This window comes from Macrobrachium nipponense, chromosome 20 (genome assembly GCF_015104395.2).
Source record: "Macrobrachium nipponense isolate FS-2020 chromosome 20, ASM1510439v2, whole genome shotgun sequence".
Lineage (NCBI taxonomy): Eukaryota > Metazoa > Arthropoda > Malacostraca > Decapoda > Palaemonidae > Macrobrachium > Macrobrachium nipponense.
In genome coordinates this window covers 65,792,340-65,815,280 of record NC_061089.1, presented here as the reverse complement: position 1 = coordinate 65,815,280, position 22,941 = coordinate 65,792,340, and the positions used below count along the sequence as shown (strand labels likewise).

The window sequence follows — 22,941 nt, the reverse complement described above, 5'->3', positions numbered from 1 at the left end:
GTTAAAATGTAAAGTGAGAAGGTAGTTTCCCTCTGAAGAGCATCTTTATAAAAAGGTGGGCGGGGCGACAAGATAACAGACCATCATCTAAGTCTGGTTTGAGTGTTATCTTATTCCAAATTCAAGTTTCTAATTACTTCTTCAGCCAAGGTTATATTTTTCATTCGGTTTGTTTGTCTATTATTATTATTATTATTATTATTATTATTATTATTATTATTATTATTATTATTATTATTGTTATTATTATTGTTATTGTTATTATTATTATTATGTAGCAAGCTTGTAAAGAATGTGATGTTCATTGGGAAGAAGTAACAGAAGTTAATGGGAAATACTGAAAGGAGAGACTACTTATAAAAAAAATGCTTGACTAATTAATAAAAGATAAAAATGTAAGTAAATGATTAAGATGCAAGTAATATTGTATTAGGGTAGCAATGCATTGCATCTGCGCGTGGACAGATTTTTTTTATTCTTATTTATTTATTATTTTTTGGGTGAAAATTTTGCCACAAAGGGCCATCGAGTCTTGTAACAAGTGATTCGATTTTGGTAGATTTCCATATTATGGTAGAGGAAAGGTTGATGGCAGGTATGGTCGTTATCTCTACCTTGCCCGAGGTTTTTCTTCGAAATGTGATTGTAAATGGTACCTGCAGCTTTTTTTTTTATTTTTTTTATTTTTTGCCCCTCATTTTAATACACCGTATCCTTTTGTTTCTTGTTATTCATCTTTCTAATTCAGATCGCAGGGTATCCATAGATCTTGTTTCATATGAATGTGTGGTGTGTGGGCTGTTGTTATTTTCATTGTGTGTACTGTCGAATTGTCCTTAACTGCTGCCTTGTGGTCTTACATGACCCTAGTATTTTGTATTCTTGGGTTGAGAGAGAGAGAGAGAGAGAGAGAGAGAGAGAGAGAGAGAGAGAGAGAGAGAGAGAGATCCTACTAACATTATACGGGCGGCATATGAATGTACATTATCATAGTACGGTTGTCACTTTCTTGAAACTGTTACGGGGCAATACACAAATACACAGGCTTGGCAATCGATGGGATCTGTTGGGGGTTGGGGGGTGGGGGAATGATCTGAAACAGTCTTCTTGATTTTTGTGTAAACCTTTTCATCCACAGGCATTGTGACCTTGTGCACATGAGAGGAATACTGTTGTTCTCTCGTAATGGATTCCGGAATGATGTCTTTGTTCGTGTCCCCCTGTGTTTGTAAGGATGGGTCATTTTTGATCGAGTGACATTCAATAGTCGGAGTCGACATTGTTGTTTTTCTGGATTCATCATTTATACTTTTCGTTATTTACCATTCTTAACAAATTTCTGGAGACTCACTTTCTAGGTCATTGGTAAGGCGTTGGAATATCGTTCCAAGAGCCTGTGGTCTGATTTCCTTGCTGGAAGTTGGTTTATGTTTCGTTGATAGCTGCAGACCTCGTGAATCTTTTCCTCGTTCGTTCTGATGGGACAGCAGCCAAAACGTTTTATGTAGCCCAGACTCAGAAAAAAGAAGTAATGAAGACACGGAGAAAGGTTGAGAATAATCACAGTGAACACAGGTGCAGTAAGAGAATTCGAAAACTTGGAATTTGATTGAGAGAACAGGTGTGATAGCCTTAAGATTTTAAGTTTGATTGGTCAATTCCGTTTCCTCGTTGTATCACTCTTTCTTCATGTTCCCTGTTAGGAGTTTTCATGGGCTGCTAATATAATCGCTCGGAGGAAAATAGGTGTAATAGTGGTTATATGTAGTGTTTATCTTCATGGTAATTCTGACTCATATTTTTATCGAATTCTTAAGATCTTCATTATTGGCTCTCAAATCGAACAAATGTATTGCGATGATTGTGGTTTCTGGTCACTGGATTTCTTTGGGGTGCGGTTGAAACGGTGCCTTTATTACATCCTTCAGACTTGGAAAATATTTGTATTCACAATTTGGTTGCAAAAACGAATTACTTTGACATGTCAAATTAAAGACTTATGATAGTAGTTCATTGAGAGAAGAATGGCCATTGTTGAAAGACGTCTTGAATAATCAGTAACGTATTATCTGGATTAAAACAACACATGAGATTCGCCAGGAAAAACATTGACGAATAGTTTGAAAACTGTGTTGCTGTCGATTAGATAGACGTCAGAAAACTCGATGACTGTACTCCGTGTAAAACGTTTGGCGAGTGTCAGTTGCAAATGTTGTCAGGGGCCGATTTACAAACGTTTGTTTGTTTTCGGGATATCTAGGTCTGGTGTCGTCCTCATCTGCAGCCTCGAAGATTTCTACATTTTAACAAGAGGCAAATGGAGTGGAATTGGTAGTCTTTCAGGGTTTACAGATTTGTGTATTGTTGTCTGATGGCCCGGGCCACTTGAAGTTTAAGGCAAATTATAGGGGCTTAATTATGATTATGTAAAGGCTACTGAGATTTTTTGTCAATTTTTTTTTAGATTTTAAACAAGGTAGGGGTGCTTTGAAATTGGCCGTTGGTAAAAATGGACAGGTTGTGCAGTATCGATATTTTTTCTTCTCATTGCAAATCCTAGTGGAAGGGAAAATAATCATTCTCTTGTAGCTCATTACTGGGAATACATATGAGGAATTGATATTCTGTTTATTTATTCTGTTGATTCAGTTTTTGTTTGTCTCCTCATTCAAATTCAATCCTTATATTCATGCGTTTCCAATTTCTCAATTTTTTTCATGCGAGCAATTTTATTGCCTTGAGGAACCTGTCTCTCTTATGAAGAATGTCCGCGGCTTAGAAGTGATTTGTGTCCCCCATTTGCAGCTTCAGCCTTACCATCTTGCCAACAGTACCCGCTTCTTCAAACGCATACATACACATACACACACTCGCACGTACACGTACATACACTCACACACTTTGAAGGCAGTGTTTAGTTGTGCGGTTGGGTGATCCGCGAGGGCCCACAGTGAAGCTATTGGTCGTCCGCGTACCAACAACCTTGTTTCTTGCGCTGCCCACGGGTTCACACTTAGCCTAACAGGTACTCCTACAGGATCTTATTCTCTCCGAGGAGCTTTGGCTTCACCGTCGATATTCTCCGAAGAACAAGTGCGACTTTGGACAGTTCGTCATTGAGTGAGAGTCGGTATGAGTCCTTAGACTGTGTTGCTTTTATTTCGTCATTGACTTCTTTATGATCGCTGCCTGCTTGGTCTTACTGTATACATAGATGATCAGTTTTAGTGTGCTTTTTGTTTACTTTGATCAGTTTTAGTGTGCCTTTTGTTTACTTTTCTCTTTGCTCATGTATTTGTTCCTGTCTTTGCTGCCTTCTTCGTAGCTTATTTCTTAATGTATGGCTGACTTTCCTTTTTTTTCATTTAGGTTAATCTTTTATGACTTGTTTCTTGGTTCATTTTCTTTTCCGTCCATTTTTTTTTCTCCTCTGTCCCATTTGCTTACTTTTCTCATTTATTTCTTTGCACCATTCATGTATGAAAACTGGTGTATACACTCATAAATTTCAGTATTTTCCCTCTGAAATGAAATACAAGTTAGATATGTATCTGTATGTATGTATACACCTACACATGGATGTCAGTAATGTTTGGGTTCATGTATGTTTGCTCGTAATGTGTATATTTACGAACTTAATGCACAGTGTATATATATATATATATATATATATATATATATATATATAATATATATTGTGACCGTGTATGTTCAGTGCTACGATTACCTATGGCTATTGAGGAATGACCGACTTCGCATGTGGAGAGAGAGAGAGAGAGAGAGAGAGAGAGAGAGAGAGAGAGAGAGAGAGAGAGAGAGAGCCAGCCCGAAGACAGATCAGCATTGAGGAGTGAAACAAGGATTCCTTTTTATGGCGATTCTGACCAGATAGGTATTTGTTGGGTCACATCAAAAGACGCTTTTAAGGAGTGCAAAGTCGCGAGCGCAGTCTTTAATGTCGGTGCTTTTCTGGTGTTGCTGCTGTCACGGATTTTTTCTTTCAGTTCTTTTCGGTTGACGCCGTCGCTTTTTTTCTTTTGAGCTCCTCTTTGCCGATGCTGTCTGTGATTTTTTTTAAAAATTTCGTTTTAATTCCCATTGGTTCTTGCTTGCCAGACATTTTTCTTTTCATTGCAGACTTTTTATTATTTATTTTCTGTTCGTCTCGTAAACATATTTAATTCTTAAACATATTTAATACCCCCTTACGTATGATTTCTTAGTGTCGTTGCTGTTGTATAGTTATCCTGGTTCCATCGGTATCTTGCTATTAGATTCGTTACTTTGAATTCCGATCGGGGATTGCTATTGTAGACTTTTCATATCTTTCTGACTGTTATTAACATTTGTTTTAAAGGTTTTTTGTTACTTTATTCCTTTCAGTTGTTTTTATAAAAATATGCCTTTTGGCTGCTGGTTATAATTTTTTATTATTGTTTTTCTCTTGGGTTCTCTTCTGATTTACGTATTGTATGACGATGGGGAGAGATAATGTATTTCATTATCTCTCCCCATAAACATATGTTCTTGAAATTTTGTGTATATCTATTTTTCTGCCCCTTTCTCCCTTTACGTAAATGTTATCAGTCGCCACTAAGTATAACATTTTCCCCATAGTGGTCTATTGATTCCTTAGGAAGAAAGTGTAATGTGTTCTTAATGTATCGTATCAGAGACCCTGAATTTGCTGTAGGTACTCTCTCTCTCTCTCTCTCTCTCTCTCTCTCTCTCTCTCTCTCTCTCTCTCTCTCTCTCATTTTTGTATTATGCTGTGAAATTCCAACTGAATTTCAGATAGAAGTCTGTACAGTATTTTTGAGTATGTTAGTTCCTTAGTTACATTGGACGAATTCAGCCAGGTTATTAAGTCAATCAAAGGGTGGTAAGAAAAGACAGAAATTAATGAATGAGTATATATTATATATTATAATTATATATATAAATATATATATATATATATATTATATATATTTATATTATATACAACATATTATACAATACATATTATTATATATATACATTACATAATATATATACATAACAATATTATTGATACCATAACATTAATTATTATATATATTACATACAATTATAATATATATTTAATATATATGATATTACATTACATTATAAATCTATACATCATATTTAGTATATATTAATATATATATTATTAAATCATATATATATATATATATATAAATGCCAAGGACAATGGAAGGGGTACCAAGGCACCCTTAGCTAGCCCATGCCCTCAAAAAAGAAGGTGAAGGAAGACTGTGATGCTTGACCCCGAATGAGGTAACCAACATGCTCCTCCATAGATGCGGTGTTGTATACCGGCAAAACCAGAAGTAGGAGGAGAATTCCAAAGCTTTGAAGTTACCGAATTATTTGTGGATAACTGATTACCACAGTAGATGTGGACAGGGCGACCTGTTTTGATGTTGAGGCTCTCTGTTGTGAGTAGGAATTGATAGTAAGTGCCTCCTGGCGTTGCCTGGACGTATTTGCGAAGTTGTATAATTTCGTAAATAGCTCTTAAGGATTATGGTTTTTTTTTAAGCCCATTACGTTCACTCTCCCCAGTTGCTTTTAAGGCCTCATTGTGATCCAGTGCTATCGCTACCACACCCCTTTCGTGTTACTTGCATGTATAGCAGTATGACACTACCTTTTTTTTTTTATGATCTAGAGACATTTGGGAACCCTTCGATGACAGTAATGGTTGCGGCGGCTGTTACCATATATCAGTAAATCAGCTGTGAAGCCAGGGCGTGTAAAGGAACCCCCACAAAGTGAAAGCATGGTTCAACCTTAAATGGATTGTTTCACTGAAGAGTATGGGCGTCAACCCTGAGGAAATAAAGCTTGCCATTTTATGAAAGCATGAATATGTGTCAGTATTTGCTTTTTTTTTGTTTTTTAATGTGTGTGAAAATTGAAACTGGTTCTCGTGTGTGAAAATTGAAACTGGTTCTCGTGTGTGAAAATTGAAACTGGTTCTCGTGGCCATTCAAATTGTAAAACCCGCAGGTTCAGCCCGTGTCCTCAGGCTCTCGTCCTTCCATTTAAGTACTGGGGCAGATGAAGCTCGAGAAATTCATCGGGCCTCACACAGCCCAGGGCAAGTTGCCGGAAGCTCGTTTCAGATTGAGTATCAGAAGCAGATGAGCCGTCCGTTCGCGCTGTGAAAGGTCACGGGAAATGATGCCCCCGAATCATTATGGATATAAAGATATCGTGTGCAGTTGATAAGTGAAGAATGTTATTAAAATAGAATGCTGGGAATTGCTAGAAAGGACAGTCATTGATTGACAGAAAGCCATGTGAAAAAAGTACGGAAAGGTGGATAGATTAGAAGAGTGTTGTGGACAGTTGATAAAAGGAAAATTGTAATAAAGTGGAAAGCAGGGAATTACTAGAAAGGATAATAATTGATTGACAGAAAGCGACTTCAGAAATGTACGGAAATGAGTGTATGATAAGGATGAATTAGAAGAGTATTGTGTGCAGTTGATAAATGAAAGGTTGTAATAAGATGAAATACGGGGAATGACTTGAAAGGGAAATAATTGATTGACGGAAAACGACGTAAGAAATGTAAGGAAACACGTTTTTGAGATGGCTAAATTAAAAGAGCATTAAGTACAGTTGATAAATGGAAAATGTAATAAAATGGAATGCAGGGAATTGCTATGAAGGACAGTCATTGATTGACAGGAAACAATGTGAGCAATGTACGGAAAAGAGCGCATGAAAAGGATGAATTAGAGGAATGCATGAAGGAGGTCCATTTAAGTGGTATACTATATAGCCATTGTAACACCTGTCATTTTTCTCTTAATGCGAGAAGGAATAACACACGTTTCCACGTTGACTGTTGTTTCGAATTTCATGAATTGAAGGACCACAACACTTCTCTTCATTGCAAATTGTTATTGCAACAATTCCTAGACGAAGGTTTGGCACGCAGCCTGTGTGTCCCACGAAGCGAATGTTTTGGGAAAGGTTCTCTCGTTAAAACCTCTCCAATGACGTACTCGTAATGAGACGGCCTAATTAGATGGAAAACGAAATCGGCTTAAGAGATCACAACCTGAAGATATCCGACTGATAAAAAGAAAAAGACTTCAAGTACACCAGAGACTCCGCATGACATTTATAGCTTTGGGACCTGTGACCTAGATAGCGTCGCCACTAAACCCGTGTCGTAGATTTAAAGGGGAAGCGGTGATTGTTGGGGGGGGGGGGGGGGGTCTTTCTGCACTTTTTAAGGCCTTTTGTATTTATCAAGTGACAGTATTTCAAGGTCCTTTGAAGCTTTCAAGTTATAAAGTCCTTATCATTTTCAGGTCAACTTTTTAAGGTGTGTTGACGTTTCAAGTCACATCTTTATACTTCCAGAATTGGACGAGTGCCTCTCTTCCTAAATGAAGCAAACACTATGTAAAATCAAACCCAGTTATCTTCCGAAATCGAACATTTTTCAGATGATACCTCTAGAATCAAACTTCTTTCCAAATCGTAATGTCACCCCTCGTACCAAAACTACCAATATCGGACAAATACTGCTACAAAAATCATCGGCGTCAACATTTAAACAGCTTGGCTTTGAGGTTTTGAGTGCCATAAGTCTTGCTGCTAAATTGCATTTGAAGTATCCAGGCTCTTCAGTTTCCGATGGCTTTTGCTTTGAAACTTTGAAGCAAATCCTGACTTTCTTAGTTTATACTTAGATGCTTGCAAACAAATCATGACTAGCAGTAGTTGTGAGAAAGGAATCATGGCTTAAAATCATTATGCCCTGGGTTTCTGGGCTTGATAAATGATATAGCATTCGGGATATATCTGCATTTTCAGCTTCCAATTATCGTTAGTATGGCAGGTCATAGTATCCTTACCAAGCATTTGTAACAAAGATCAACAGGAATGGGATCCCGCAACTTGCAGGCAACCTCGGGTCAAAGGTCAGCATACACAATGGGCATTTTTTTTTTTATAGCGCCGAGTTCTCCATCTATGAAAGCGTAGTTCCGTATCGTAGGATAATTACAGATTACTTTGAATTTGGGACATTTGTGCTTTTTTATTGCATATTTGGATTTTTGCTGTTGTGACGCAGCCTTTTATCATTAACTAGGAAGGGATTATTACTTTTTCACGATTACGAATTAGTTAACAAACGTCTCGGCCTGTTCAAGCACAAAAATATTAACATTGATTTCATATTGCACCGAATTAGTAAACCCTACAAAAAATGGAAGTGAAACCTACCCAAGAATGGAAAATCTCTCTCTCTCTCTCTCTCTCTTCTCTCTCTCTCTCTCTCTTCTCTCTCTGTATTATTGTCTTGCCAAAACCTGTTTTCATATAATTCCGAAATATCCACGTCCTGGTATAATTATATACTTTGGAGTATGTTATTCACTGTGAACAAGAGAGTAAAGTTGGAGCGATGCGAAGAGAAAGTTTGAACGCATTTGTATTTAAGGTAAGAAATGTTGGCATTGTAGAACATACTTTGGCTCTAGGAATGTTATTATGCTAATATGAATGTTAGATGCGCGAGTGATGTAAAGGTGTAATATAGCCAGGGAATTTTTTATGGCTGAATGCATTAGAAAATATGTTAATATGTCGGGACGTAGCAATTTCCAGGTCGACTTAGGATTTTTTTTCAAGGAACTCCATTAATTCAGATTTTTCTTGCAGGGTCAGATCTTTACTAGAGTACACAGACTTCAAATCGTGAAAGAAAATGCTCACCTCAGTGATAAGACTCTCCCAATAAACGGTTTATTCCGTGTTAAATGTTGAAGTTTTCACGTTTCGAGTGATTGTTTAACATATTTATTTTTACCTGTCACTTTGCTCTGCAAGTCGTGTTAGTGTGGCATTTTAAATTTTACTCAGTATGTAAATTCAAATGTCGTTTTATCGTGTAAATTCAAATTATACATACACACATATATACTATATATGTTATATATTATATATGTATGTATATATATATACATACACACACAATATATATATATATATATATATATATATATATATATATATATATATATATGTGTGTGTGTGTGTGTGTGTGTTATATATTGTAAATTTGCTGTAGGGATTTTTATGTTAAATGTAATTGAAATCGATAAACTTATTTCCCCCCCAACAGCCTACTAAGAGAAATAACTTACAAGATATTTATGCTCGTCTCATTCGTATAAAATTGCCGTAAAATAGGAAAGCTTGATTATGATTTCGATTTACTTTTCCTCGATGCCCTGAGTACCAATATGCTTTTGAATTCTGTGAGAGAGAGAGAGAGAGAGAGAGAGAGAGAGAGAGAGAGAGAGAGAGAGAGAAGAGAGAGAGATGTATGTATGTATGCATGTATGTAAAACAGTCTTTATTAAACGAGCTTTCGAGGTATAAGACCTTATCATCAGGCTGAAAAATTGACAAGGATGAGAAATCATTGAAGTTACAATAAAATGAATTGTCTTACTAAAACCTTCGGTAAAAATGGTAATAAGAAAAACGAACAGCAAATACAAACTAAAACATTAATCACAAAATTACGAACAAAACTTAAACGCAAAACATAAAAGTAAGGTGAAATGTAAACAAACCACCATACCCTAAATAGAATGGCTAACGACCCACTTGTTTACTTACTATGAAATCACACGATAGCTGCTTGAATACCGGACGAGCTGTTGTTCAATTCTGGTTTCATCCTCTTTGATCACCAGCGACTCTAAAATTAAAAGGTCCAGTCTGTTTGAACAAAGAGGCAGTGGAGTACTCTAAAATCCAGGTGAGTGAAAGGATGGTCCTGTGCTAAAAAAAGGTGGTTTAGACAGAGGAAACCTAGTTCTAACAGAAAAACCGCTGTTCCAAATTCTGTGTCTGAGCCAGCGGGAACTGGATCCCACGTAATTATATATTTAATATACACTTTTATATATAATATATATATATATATATATATATATAAATATATATATATATATATGATTTCAGTTCTTAACTTTATTTATTATAAATTACATATATATATATATATAGATATATATTATATATATATATAATATATAATATATATACTATATAATATAATATACTTATAATATAAAAATAGTTACGAATTGAAAGTATGTGGTGCAATATACGCGTGATATAACTTGACAGCTTTTGATGCGTTTGAATAATGTCACAAAAGCGTATACTACAGCTTATACTTGACGTTACAATAGATGCCAGCATCCCTGTTGGCGATAGAAAAGGCCAGCATTCCTGGCGGTGAGTGTGTGTGTGTGTGTGTGTTTGTGTTTGTCAAGATTGACGAATTACTCTGAACATGCTAAAAGGAGGAGATATTATGCAAATATTTTGCCAGATATGTCTGGTTTATGACTGCTGAAGATACTAGTTATTTTCAGCTTCCCTTCGGCTCCTACCTTCAACCCCTTCCATTCCTGTTTCTGTGCTTCTGTTCATTTTCTCTTTCTTCCATCTTACTTTCCACCCTCTCCTAACTATTGATTCATAGTGTAACTGCTTTGAGGTTTTGCTCCTGGTACACCTTTCAAACCAGTTTACAGTCGGTTTCCTTTTCAACGCTGAATGACCTCAAAGGTTCCAGCGCTTGGCCTTTGGCCTAAATTCGACGTATATTCTGTTCTATTTTAATGGTTCTGTTCCTTTATGATAAAGAGAAGACTGGAAATTTTATTATTCCTTCTCATATTTTTTCATGACCGAAAGTTCAAGCGATGAGAGACAAGAGATTCTTCCTTAGTGAGGAAGCCCCTCTCTCTCTCTCTCTCTCTCTCTCTCTCTCTCTCTCTCTCTCTCTCTCTCTCTCTCTCTCTCTCTCTCATATCCGGCAGACGATTTCTTGGTAGTTTCCTGAAAAGAAAACTATTGAGATGGCTTTGTCTGTCCGTCCGCACTTTCTCCGTCCGCCCTTAGGTCTAAAAACCTACTGAGGCTAGAGGGCTGCAAATTGGTATGTTGATCATCCACCCTACAATCATCATGCATTCAAAATTGCAGCCCTCTAACCTCAGTAGTTTATTTCATTTAAGGTTAAAGTTAGCCATAATCTTACGTCTAGCACTGTAAGAGGTGCCAACAACACGACCATCATTGGGTCGTGGCTGATAGTTTCATGGTCTTCGGCTTATAGTTTCATGGGCCGTGACTGAGAGTTTCATACAGCATTGTACCCTGTACAGAAAACTCAATTACTCCGACGAAACTTCAGCGCATATTTTAACTTGTTTTATTGTTTCCCTTGGCTGGATACTGAGTTACGATCGCTCGTTCCAATCCCATATACATTTCAGAGTAAATTTGTTGATATTGGAACAGACTGTGAGTAGTCCTGCAAATATTTGAATGGCCTTTCGATTTGTATTTTACTTTCGGTTATTTAAGAACTCGCCCGTCTTCAAACTTAGTGACGAAATACTCTTACCGGCGATAATTGCTTGTATGTACTTCTGCCCGTGATTTTACGATCGAGATGTAAGTTGTAAATATTTTGTGTTAATGACTCTCTCTCTCTCTTCTCTCTCTCTCTCTCTCTCTCTCTCTCTCTCTCTCTCTCTGCGGTATCGCGTTCGTGTGCTTGGGTCGAGTTTTTCTTGTTATATCAGTGTCGTGGTTCGACTCTGCTTTCGTTGCCTTCAAGTGTCGTCTTGCATGAAGTTTGGAGGAGGCGGCTTCTCGGCGGCTGGTCGTTTGTCGCATGCAAATTCTGTTATCGAATCTATCCTGCGGCCGTATACGGGTTTCCCTTGATATCGGATGATAGAAGTTAATGAACGGCCACTGGCTGCCCGGTTTCCTTTTCCAATCTGGGCTGGCCGATTAATACTGCATAACCCAGCTGGGAGATCGGCGTCTTGACTCCGCGGATATCGTGTTTGTTGATGAGAAACTACGTCATTTCTCTTATGATAGAGCGTTCCTGTTTGATTGTGTTCTCGTAGATAAACGGTTTCCTTTATCTCCGAGGAAGCCGTTTCCTGTGTATTTCGTCAGAGCTGTTGTTCGTCTCTTGTTTCTGATCAAAACAAAATGTACCTGTTATGCGTATGGCGTTTAGGTTGAAGTGAATCGCAGTGGGAAGTGTATGGCAGTGTTCGCTTCGGGTGTGAAGTGTATGGGGGTGTTTCGTTTTTAGCTCGGTATCGCTATTATTAGCTTGTTTTTCAAGTGTGAAGTTTATCGTAACGCTTTAAGTTTCAGTTTTTGAAGGGACGCATGACACCTTTTTCAAGTTTGCAGTTGATATAAATATTCATCTTTAGCTTTGAAGTGTATGGAATTTTTCGCGTATAGATAGAGATTTTTAAAGCATATTCGTACTGTAGTCTCGTTTTGCGGGCTCATAATTTCCCGTTTAAAATGAACGAAGTAAGAAATGAGGGCATTTTGTGCCCTTGTTTCACTCTGTAAAAGCAGACGAAGAAGAAGTGCGTTCAGAGAGACTCCTCAGTGTTGGAGAGTGAGAGTCACAGCCTCCAGTTTTTGTACCAAGTTGGAGGAAGTTATTAAACCTAATCATACTCCGTAATTATTAGGGCCATGATGACGGAACAGTTCGGCCCCTCGTGTATGACACCATTCTCTCTCTTCTTCTCTCTCTCTCTCTCTCTCTCTCTCTCTCTCTCTCTCTCTCTCTCTCTCTCTCTCTCTCTATGTTCTCTTAACAGATTAACTGAAGAGGTTTCTATACACAAGAAATTTTCATATTACTGAATAACCTAATAATGGAGTACCTTTAGATTAACTTCCACCCAATGGGAATTATATATGTAGAAAACATACATACATACATACATACATATATATATATATACATATATATATATATAATATATATATATAGATATATATATATATATATATATATATATATATATATATATATATATATATATATATATATATATATATATATATAAATATATATATATATATGTAGTATATATATATGTATTTATTATTTATTTATATATGTCTTTTGGAATATAAGTTTGCTTCAGATTCATAGTTATTTATTACTTACATTTATAGTTAACATTTGTATGCGTTTTCTCTTATGTGTATATAATTTCTTTTTATGTCCTTGAGTATTAAATATATCGGGTATCAGTTTTCGAAGAGATTTTGCAGTGGAAAAATTATTCAGAATTGGTTACTCTGTTCCCGTAGCTCAAGTCAAAGGTCACATGAAATCAAAAATTCACATAAAGTCAAAACTCAAATTATGAGAGGTGACCCAGACTGGATTTTGCAGAGGAAACTGAAAGCTTCCCTCAGGAACTTTTGACAGGTTATATTTAGGACTTCCAAACCCCATGCTCTGTCTTCTTTAGTCGTCTGCCATATCTTGATCGTTGTTTATGCCGACTTGTATTTATCGGTGCTTTGATTGAGCCATATTTCCATTATTTTCCATTATATATATATATATATAGTATACTATATATAATAAGATATATAGTATATATATATATATATATTATATATTATATATATTATATGTATATATATATATATATATATATATATATATATATATATTGTAAACTTAAGTCTCTACACTCTGTTCATGAGCAACTGATGGAAAAGTATATGGGATAGTTTATGAGTTGAGGAACTAAACTCTTGTCAGCTCTTGACTGAAGTACTTCCGAGAACACCCATTAGACGATGGAACGGAACAGAGCGGGTGAGAGAGAGAGAGAGAGAGAGAGAGAGAGAGAGAGAGAGAGAGAGTTAAAAGGGGGGGGGGCAATTATACAAATGTCTTCATGTCTCATAAAATGCCGACGTGATGAAAACATAAAAATTCGACCCGTAATCGTACACACACACACACACACACACACACACACACACACACACACACATACACACACAGAGTCATTCAGTCAGTCAGTCAGTTAGTAGAGAGAGAGAGAGAGAGAGAGTGAGTCGAGTGCGATTCATCTCGGTGCTTTTTATCAGCGTCGGAGTGAGCTAGCACTCGGCACTCGACCGTCATGTGCTCCCGAGCATTGTTCTAAGGTATCAAATGTCTTATCCTTCTGTCAGTTCCGCCCACGTACACAGGTATCCTTTTTTTATTTTTCATTTTTATTTTTAGCTTCATCTTTATTTTTGTCGTGCTTGTTACATGTCCGCACGAAGGAGAGGGAGAGTTTTTGGGATTTTTGTTGCGCCTGTCGGTAACGAAGTCGACATTACTCTGTAGACTGGTGTTGATAACACCGGATTTATCGTTATTTGAAAGTTATTTTTGAAAGTTTCCTGTTGACTACGATTTGAGAATTTTAGTTGACATCCTGTGATATTTTTATTTATTTTTTTTTTGTTAATATATGTACATTGTACAGAAGGTGGAGGTCTTTCCCCGGAAGGTGAACGCAGTGGAAAGACCCTTTAGTATTGTTACTATGAGTGAATTTTTTTTTTATATATATATTTTGTTTATATATTTTATGCTCTAAGAATGAAGAGTTTCTTGGTTATAGTATTTGTGACGCAAATGAAGTTGTTATCCGTGAAAGTGACATGTTGGCTTTGCAAGTTTCCGTAACTCCTGTATAGTTTGCATTCTTGCGTGGAGAACTGTACGCAGGTTACGGAAGACCTGTTTTAGGCCATTTTAAAAAATATTTGCGTGTGCCGTCGATGACCTGTGTTTTTGTGACGTCTGTTTGATATAGGTGCTCAAATCGCCTGCAATTGAATATACCTTGACACCAGACGCCACCGACTGACTGATTGATTGACTGACTCTGGTTGGTGTGTCTGTGTCAAACAGACGTCACACAAAGAAAGGTCATCGAACGGCACAAATAGAGATCTAGCAGGAGGACACATAAAAAAAAGTAGTCAAAGCGGAAAGTCATACGGAACAGATAACTTCCTGGTTGTAGATTTTTTAACAACGAGCTAAAACAGTTCTTCCGTAAACTGCGTACAGTTCTCCACGCAAGAATGCGCATTATTTTTCTCCCTCTCCAGTATTTCCTTGTGTTAGTAGTTGAAGATGTTAAGATTGTGACATCTGGATAAGATTTACACGTGTAAGTATCTAGTTAGTAGTGAAAGATCTTAATATTTAAAGATCTAAATAAAATTTACTGTGACAACTATTTTGTTGATAGTCAAAGCTCTTAATATGATTGTGAGATTAAGATTTATGCTTACAAATATTCTGGTGGCAGTTGAAGATCATAATAAGACTGGTTAAAATCTTGATACGATTTAAAGATCTTAGATTTGCACATACACATAATTTTTATTGGAGAAATTAAAGGGATGATAATAATAATAATAATGATAATAATAATGATAATAATAATGAATCTGGAAAAACTAGCTCCAGGATTCATGCAGAAGAGTGTGGTCTTAGAAACGGCGCACATAGTAAGAAAAGTGATGGACTTCTAAGGAGACAGGATACAACCCGGAACCCCTCACTATAAATACCACCCAGTCGAATAGGGTGACTGTGATAGACCAAAAAAAAAAAGAAAAAATAACAATAATAATAAAAATAATAATAATTCCATTATTTCACATGTTAGCTAACAGTGGGTATTCATTTTCTTGCATAAGATACACACGAATGCAAAACTTCGTCAAAAGATACCATAAAAATGAATGGTAACCCGCATTTCTCTGGAGAGAGAGAGAGAGAGAGAGAGAGAGAGAGAGAGAGATTGACTCTAGACAAATTATTGACGGTTTGGAGTGATGCGTCTCTGCAAAGCAGAAAGTCCCTCGTTGGACGAGTGGATTTCGCGCTCGGCTACCGATCCGGCGGTCCGAAGTTCGATTCTCGGATCGGCCAACGCGGAACCAGAGGAATTGATTTCTGGTGATGGAAATTCATTTCTCGACATACTGTGGTTCGGATCCTACAATAAACTGTAGGTCCCGTTGCTAGGTAACCAGTTGGTTCCTAGCTACGTCAAAATATCTAATCCTTCGGACCAACCCTAGGAGAAGAGCTGTTCATCAGCTCAGTGGTCAGGTAAAACTATAAGATATACTATTTCATGCAGAGCAGACTCGAAGAACAGGCAACCAACCAAAAACAGACCTTGGAAAGTGAACCGTGAAAGTCAAAGTAAAGACTTCCCGGCATTTCAGGGCGGCTCTCTCACACTCGCGCCATTCATGTGAGAAATTAGAACCCGTTTTGAGGACTCGTTCCTCCCTCAGCCTCCCACACACACATTCACCGCGATCACACCGAAGTGTGCATCCAAGCGACTGGGTCATCTTATACAAGGCCTCTCCCCGTAAGTGCCATCAGTGCGTCTCAGGTGGTACACTCTTGCCATGATTTGAGTAAGGGTGTTTGCAGCCTTCCTTCAGACCCTGTAGCTGCAACCTCTCTCATTCCTTTTATTGTGTTTCCGTTCATATTTAATTTCTTCCATCTCATCTCCACCCTCTCATAACTGATTCATAGTGCAACTGCTTTGAGGTTTACCTCCTGTTACACCTTTCAAACCCTCGTGCTGAGAATTATCCTTTCAGCGCTGAATGGCCTCAGGTGTTCTAGCGCTTGGTCTTGGCCGAAGTTCTCTTCCTCTATACAGATCTCTAGACCTCGAATCTCTAGACCTTGGGGCCCGTGTGGGGGTAGGCCGTCAGTGGACATCATGCGGTGCGCTGTAGGCATTACTTGAGGTTCTCCGCAGCGTGCGTTCGGCCCCTAGCCACAACCACTATCGTTCCCTTTACTGTACCTGCTTTCATATTCTTTCTTCCATTTTACTTTCTACCCTCTCCTAGCACTTATTCATAGCGCTAGTGGGAGGTTTCCCTCCTGTAACACTTCAGACCTTTTACTGTCAGTTTCCATTTCAGTGCTGAGTAACCTCATAGGTCCCAGTGCTTGGCCTTGGGCCTAAATTCTATATTCAACTCGTTCATCTGTAGCCCCTGGGTGTAGCATCCAGGAATCCCGCCAGACCAGGTGCGTGGCGTGACGGCACCGGCCAGGACTTCGTCTTGGCTGTTTATTCATTCCTGCTTAGCTTGCTTGCTTGTTTCTTGCTTGCCTTCCGTGGGACGCTGGGGGATGATCGCGTCATCGCCTCGTGTGACTTCCTGGCATCTCTTAACCCCCCCCCCCCCCCCCCCCCCCCCCCCCCCCCCCCCCCCCCCCCCCCCCCCCCCCGCCCCCCCCCCGAGCACCTGGTCGTCTTCATACGACATCATTATAAATATACTCGCAGCGTGATATGACGCGATTCTTGTTCTCTGGACTGTGACCTTGAATATTTGCATCATTCTGGTATTTCCGAGGATAGGGTCGAAGTGACTGCAGGCCTTTTGCTGGGGCATGTTGTGGGAACGAAAGCTCTAACGCGTCACCCATGTCGAGTGTCACCCGTCCTTATAAAAACATAAGGATGTCTGTAGCTTTCATTTTTATCAGCAGTGGAGTGTTGTATGTGGCCCATTAGAAATTGACTGCTCTATTCCTTGCAGTAGTACGAAGGATGTGTGCGCTGAGAGAATGTCGTGTTTTGAAAGGTTAATTTTTTTCTTCAAAAGAAGGTGGCTTTATTTAATATCACCAAATACAAGCTTATTCAATTTAACTAATATTTGCTTTTTATCATTAACGAATGTTCAGGTTGTGTCGCCAGTGTGATACGATACTACTTATATGTCTGTGGCTTGCGTGTGGACAAGATTTGTAAAATCGTAAAACGTAAAAGGCAACTCATACCTAAAGCAAGCTTCTACAGAACAAAATAATATCCCTATGTGAGAAAGTAGAACAGAAATCGGAACCTTTACACTTATCAAATACAGATGAGTGGCAAATGTCAAATTGATCTAGGAGTATTAGATTAATAAGGCAACGTTACGTGACTCCTTAAAGGACTTTTACATCTGCTTTTGAAGATACAAACATTGACATCAGTTATACAGTGTAGGGCTGTGGTCCGGGTGTGTGGGGGGTGAGGGTAAGACCGGTCCCCCAGTTTTACGGTGAAGAGAATGACGCTTTATCCTTTCCCTACATCAGTCAACTGCGGAATGAATGAATGAATAATGTATAGTTTTGTGGTTTTCGACACAGTCTTATCGTGGGAATGTTTCCATCATGTAGGCTCCATCTCTGTACTTAATCTTTTATGGTTGCGCTTTGGTAAACAAGCAGACGCTGGCGTTTGTCGCATTTACTGCTTGAGAGAGAGAGAGAGAGAGAGAGAGAGAGAGAGAGAGAGAGAGAGAGAGAGAGAAACTATATGGGCGATGAAACTTGTGTTTTAGAGGATATATTAATTTATATATATATGTATAATAAAAATAAATAATATATATATATATATATATACATATATATATATATATATAGATATATATATATATATATATATATATAAAGAGAGAGAGAGAGAGAGAGAGAGAGAGAGAGAGAGAGAGAGAGAGAGAGAGAGAGAGAGAGAGAGAGCTAGCAAGCAAGCTAGCAAGCACAACCCGACACGATAGTGATGAAACCGTGGTAAAAAGCGGCATACATTGCATACCCCTTTGACCTATATGTTGCTGCCGTGAAACTCGTTCACTAAAGCAAAAATGACCTTGATGCTGGGCGAGTCCATGACTCATCGCCATAAAAAGAGAAGGGGGAAAAAAAAAAGAGGGGAGTGTCATAACGAATCTACGAAATGCTGCTGCGCGTTTTGACTTTCCTTTTTCTTCGACTCTTCTAAAATGATGAATTAGTAGCTGTGAAATACCTTGTATAGTCTAACCTAAAGAAAAACAATTTTTTTCGTTGTTATAATAGGTTATAATAACACCTCATGACTGGTTTTGTCATCTTTGGTTTTGTAATCTTATCCTGCGGTTGAATTGAAGGATTTATTTGAACAAAAGACTAGAGTAAATGGAGTTGGACAGTTTAGTAGGAGAAGGTTGCAGGGAATGGTTCAAATGAAAAATGTGTCTCCGTAGGGGAATGTTGCCTCGGTGCACCTCACATTGTGTACTGTAGGCATTCCTTAATTATCTGTCTTTGCAGCATCCTTTCGTCCCCTGGCTGTAATAACCTCCTTGATTCCTTTTCCTGTACCTCTGTCCAGGTTTTCTTTCTTCCGAGCAATTTGTCCTCTGTTTCAGCGCTGAAAGACCTACAGGCCCCAGCGCTTGGCCTTTGGCCTTATTTTCAAATTATATTCTATTTAAAAGAGTAATGAATTAAGCAGCGCAGTTTTCTTCCGCTGTAATCCTGTGAAAATCCACAGCAAGGATCCCACACATAATATACAGTATCGTTTACTGTGTGCCCCATCGAAAATATTACGTATACTCATCTCTTTACAGGGTTTAGGAAACAGAACAGATGAAGTTACCTTTTATTTATGTGAGGAAATTGGTTAAACTATATCGGTTCTAAAATGAGTAGTCACATTACTTTTACATTTATTAATGCGTTTTTACGTCGCTATTAAACGCGTTCATATCAGGCAAAAGAAATCTCTCTCTCTCTCTCTCTCTCTCTCTCTCTCTCTCTCTCCTCTCTCTCTCTCTCTCATCCAGCTGTCTTGAATATCAGCCTCTCAAGTCGCCATTGTTAACCATTGAATGAACGAGTGTGGAAGAGCTGTTGTCATCGTAAAGTCTGAGCTCTCTCTCTCTCTCTCTCTCTCTCTCTCTCTCTCTCTCTCTCTCTTTCTGGCATGACAAAGCTGATAGAAAGGTTTTTTCTTCTTACTTATCGTAGATGCCCCCAGTGACCTGGATTACAAATAATCTGACGATTTTCGGGTCTTCTTGTGACCCGTGGCCACTCATCAGACTTCTCATAATTGATGCTGCAAGTTTCTAAGCATTGATATTTGGGGATGCAGTTGCTAGACCAGTGTCCTAGCTCCCCAGATAGTCAGAGCCAGAGGAGCGCTTGTTTCGTTAAACCTGATAGAATTGATATTTCTCACATATGAGAAAATCTGGGTCTCTGTCTTGTCTCGTTTATTATACAGGGATGACCAGTCATTAGTAGAACTATAGGTGAACCGCGGCTATTCAGTGAATCAATCAGCGCCGAAGTCTCTCTCTCTCTCTCTCTCTCTCTCTCTCTCTCCTCGGGATTATGGCAGATCAGGAGTCATCTTTAACACCGTCCCCCACCTCCCTTTCCAGAGATCTCGTTCTAAGTTTCTTTGGCTCTTGTGTCCGACCTTTACCCTTCCTCCCCCATCCCCCTATTCTCTCGCTCTCCTCTTCTTCCACCCCCCTCCTCCCCTCCGTTCCCAGCCAATCTCCTTTTTATTTTAATCTTTATGTTTTAGGGGATTCGAGATACGGTCACCGTTCCAGAAAGGACCTGCTGGCCTCTGCGTGTTGAAGTGTCACAACTCACTCCCCATCATTTCTTGATCTTTCATTACGGCACTGAATGGCCGCCTTATTGGCTCCCAGGGCTCGGGCTCCTGCTCCAGATACCATACGTATGGGCTTCCATTTATCCAGCGTTTTTGCCTGTGCTCGGTTGTGTTTTTGTGAGCACCAAAATGGAAGGATGCCAAGTCGTGCACGAGTCGGCTACGAAGGTCTAAAATGACCACCTAAGGTTATTGAAGTGTTGGAGGTGGTGGGTGGTGGTGGGGATGGACGGGGAAGGAGGGGGGAGGAGAGTAGGGGAAGTAGTAGGAGGGGGAGGGGCAGGAGGAGTTGGAGGAGTGGGGGAAGGGAGGAAGGGCTCCATGTGGATGTGGAGAGGCGCTCGTCCTCTTTCCGGGTCAAGTGGTTTCTGATGTACCAGGGGCTGCTCCAGACATTTTAAGGAGCTTGCGCTTGTTCTTTTGTCAAACTCTTCCCCTTTTCCTCCCCTTCCCCTCGCCCTCTCTCCTTCCCCCTTCTCCTTCCCCTTGGTTTGACTGGCCAACTAATATGCCGCGATTTATAAAGTATCGTGCATAAATGCGGCGTCTTGTCTTTGTAGAAAGAGGAGGTGGCTGCTTTTGGGCCAGATCTCGGTAGTTCTTCTTTTGTCTTTGAAGAAAGAGGAAGTGGGTGGTGGTTTTTGGACAATATCTCGGTAGTTTTTCTTTGTAATTGTAGAAAGTAAGCCTTTCTTTGATGGCCGTTCAATGTGGAATGGTTGCGTGAAGGTGTTGCCCCATTTTCGGTAATAATGACCATAATAATAATAACGACAACAACTACTTAAGGTTTCTATTATGATTCCAGACCATTCACTTGGTTGCAAGTCTTGAAATTTAAAGATACCGCCGCGTTATTCCATTCTCATAACTTGAGAGTAATTTGTAGTCTTTAAATAGCGCTCTGTCGCTTTGATCTATTGACTGTGCATTCGTCCTTTGGTCAAAGGATTTCGGAAGTAGCTGCCCTGAGAGAGAGAGAGAGAGAGAGAGAGAGAGAGAGAGAGAGAGAGAGAGAAAAATTTTCATGCTAGTCAGATCCTTCTAATGATCCTTGGAAGTACCCAGTTTCAAAATGGTTATCTGCATAATAATGATAATATGAGCGCTCATACGAATACAAGATTGCTTGTGTTTACACACATACACACATATAGAGTCCACCTCTAGGTTGGTTGTGTTTTTATTTATTGCATTCGCACTCTTAAATTATAAGTGAATTTGTAGGCTGTACTTATAATGTTTTTAATTTTTCTTATGCGCAGCCCTGAGGATGTAATTCTGTAGATAATAACGAAACGTTGGTAAAATGAAGAAGATAGCCTAGTGATGTGTGGTATTTCGCTCGTCTTCCTCTGAATATGTTACATAGAGTGTTTCCCTGTGTCCTGTATGTGTGTGTGTGTGTATATATACATATATATATATATAAAATATATATACACATACCCACACACATACAGGACACAGGGAAACACTCCATGTGTATGTGTGTATAATTATATATATATATATATATATATATTTACCCACAATAATATAGGGACCCTACATTGGAAGGGGATTAATATAAGATATATATTATATATATATAGATATATATAATATATATATATCCATATATATAATATATATATATATATATCGTGTGTGTGTGAATGTAATATTTTTTTAAATTTTCGTAAGTAATGGAAAAGAACGCCAATAAGGGTAACGATGCAACACGTATTTTATTGTGCTCAAACATAAGCCATTCAGCTTGCCTGGTTTCCATATTTTTGTTAGTCATTGGATTTAGGCCCCGTAGGGGGTAGTGCCTTCAGTGCACCTCTAACTATGCACTGTAGGCATTACTTGGGTTCTTTGCAGCGTCCCTTCGGCTCCTATCTGCGACCACTTTCATTCTCTCATTCTCCATCCACTGTTAACAGTTGTCCCAGTTGAACTGCAAGGTTTTTTACTTGATTTTAGAAAATGTAGGAGTGTTTTAACATGTCTCTCGATGCTATTTATTCTTTCCGCGTATATCATGATGTATTTGATAAGTGGAGTACGACGACGCTGGGTCAGTTTACGGATATGGGTAGGGAACGGAAATAGAAAGAAATAGACATCTTGGCGGAGAATGAGAAAAGTGCTCAGAAAACACGAGTTGAGGAAAGTTCACTCTACGGCATGTACCCTTCTTCCTCACCACTATACTCTGTTTTTTTTTTATCTGTCCATCCGCCTGTGGTGTTTTCGTATGGTAACACTGCGTCCCGGGCTTTAGATAGTTCCGCTATGTGTAAGTTTTAGGTAAATAAAAGGATATTTGGGTGTACATTTGCAACTGAAAAGTGTTTTAAGATTTACTGTATGCGAATTACACCGTTAATATTCGAAATAGGAGATTGTTATTAATGTTGAATGTAAGCTGAATGTAACTATCTAAAGCCCGGGACGCAGTGTTACCATACGAAAACACCACAGGCGGATGGACAGATGG

General features: G+C 38.6%; 1 protein-coding gene across 14 annotated transcripts in view; it reads left to right on the top strand.

Moving 5' to 3' along the window:
• LOC135226765 (plasma membrane calcium-transporting ATPase 3-like) overlaps positions 1 to 22,941 on the top strand; it is a 538,460-nt gene that overhangs the window by 97,191 nt on the left and 418,328 nt on the right. The gene's annotated exons all lie outside the window — the stretch shown is intronic.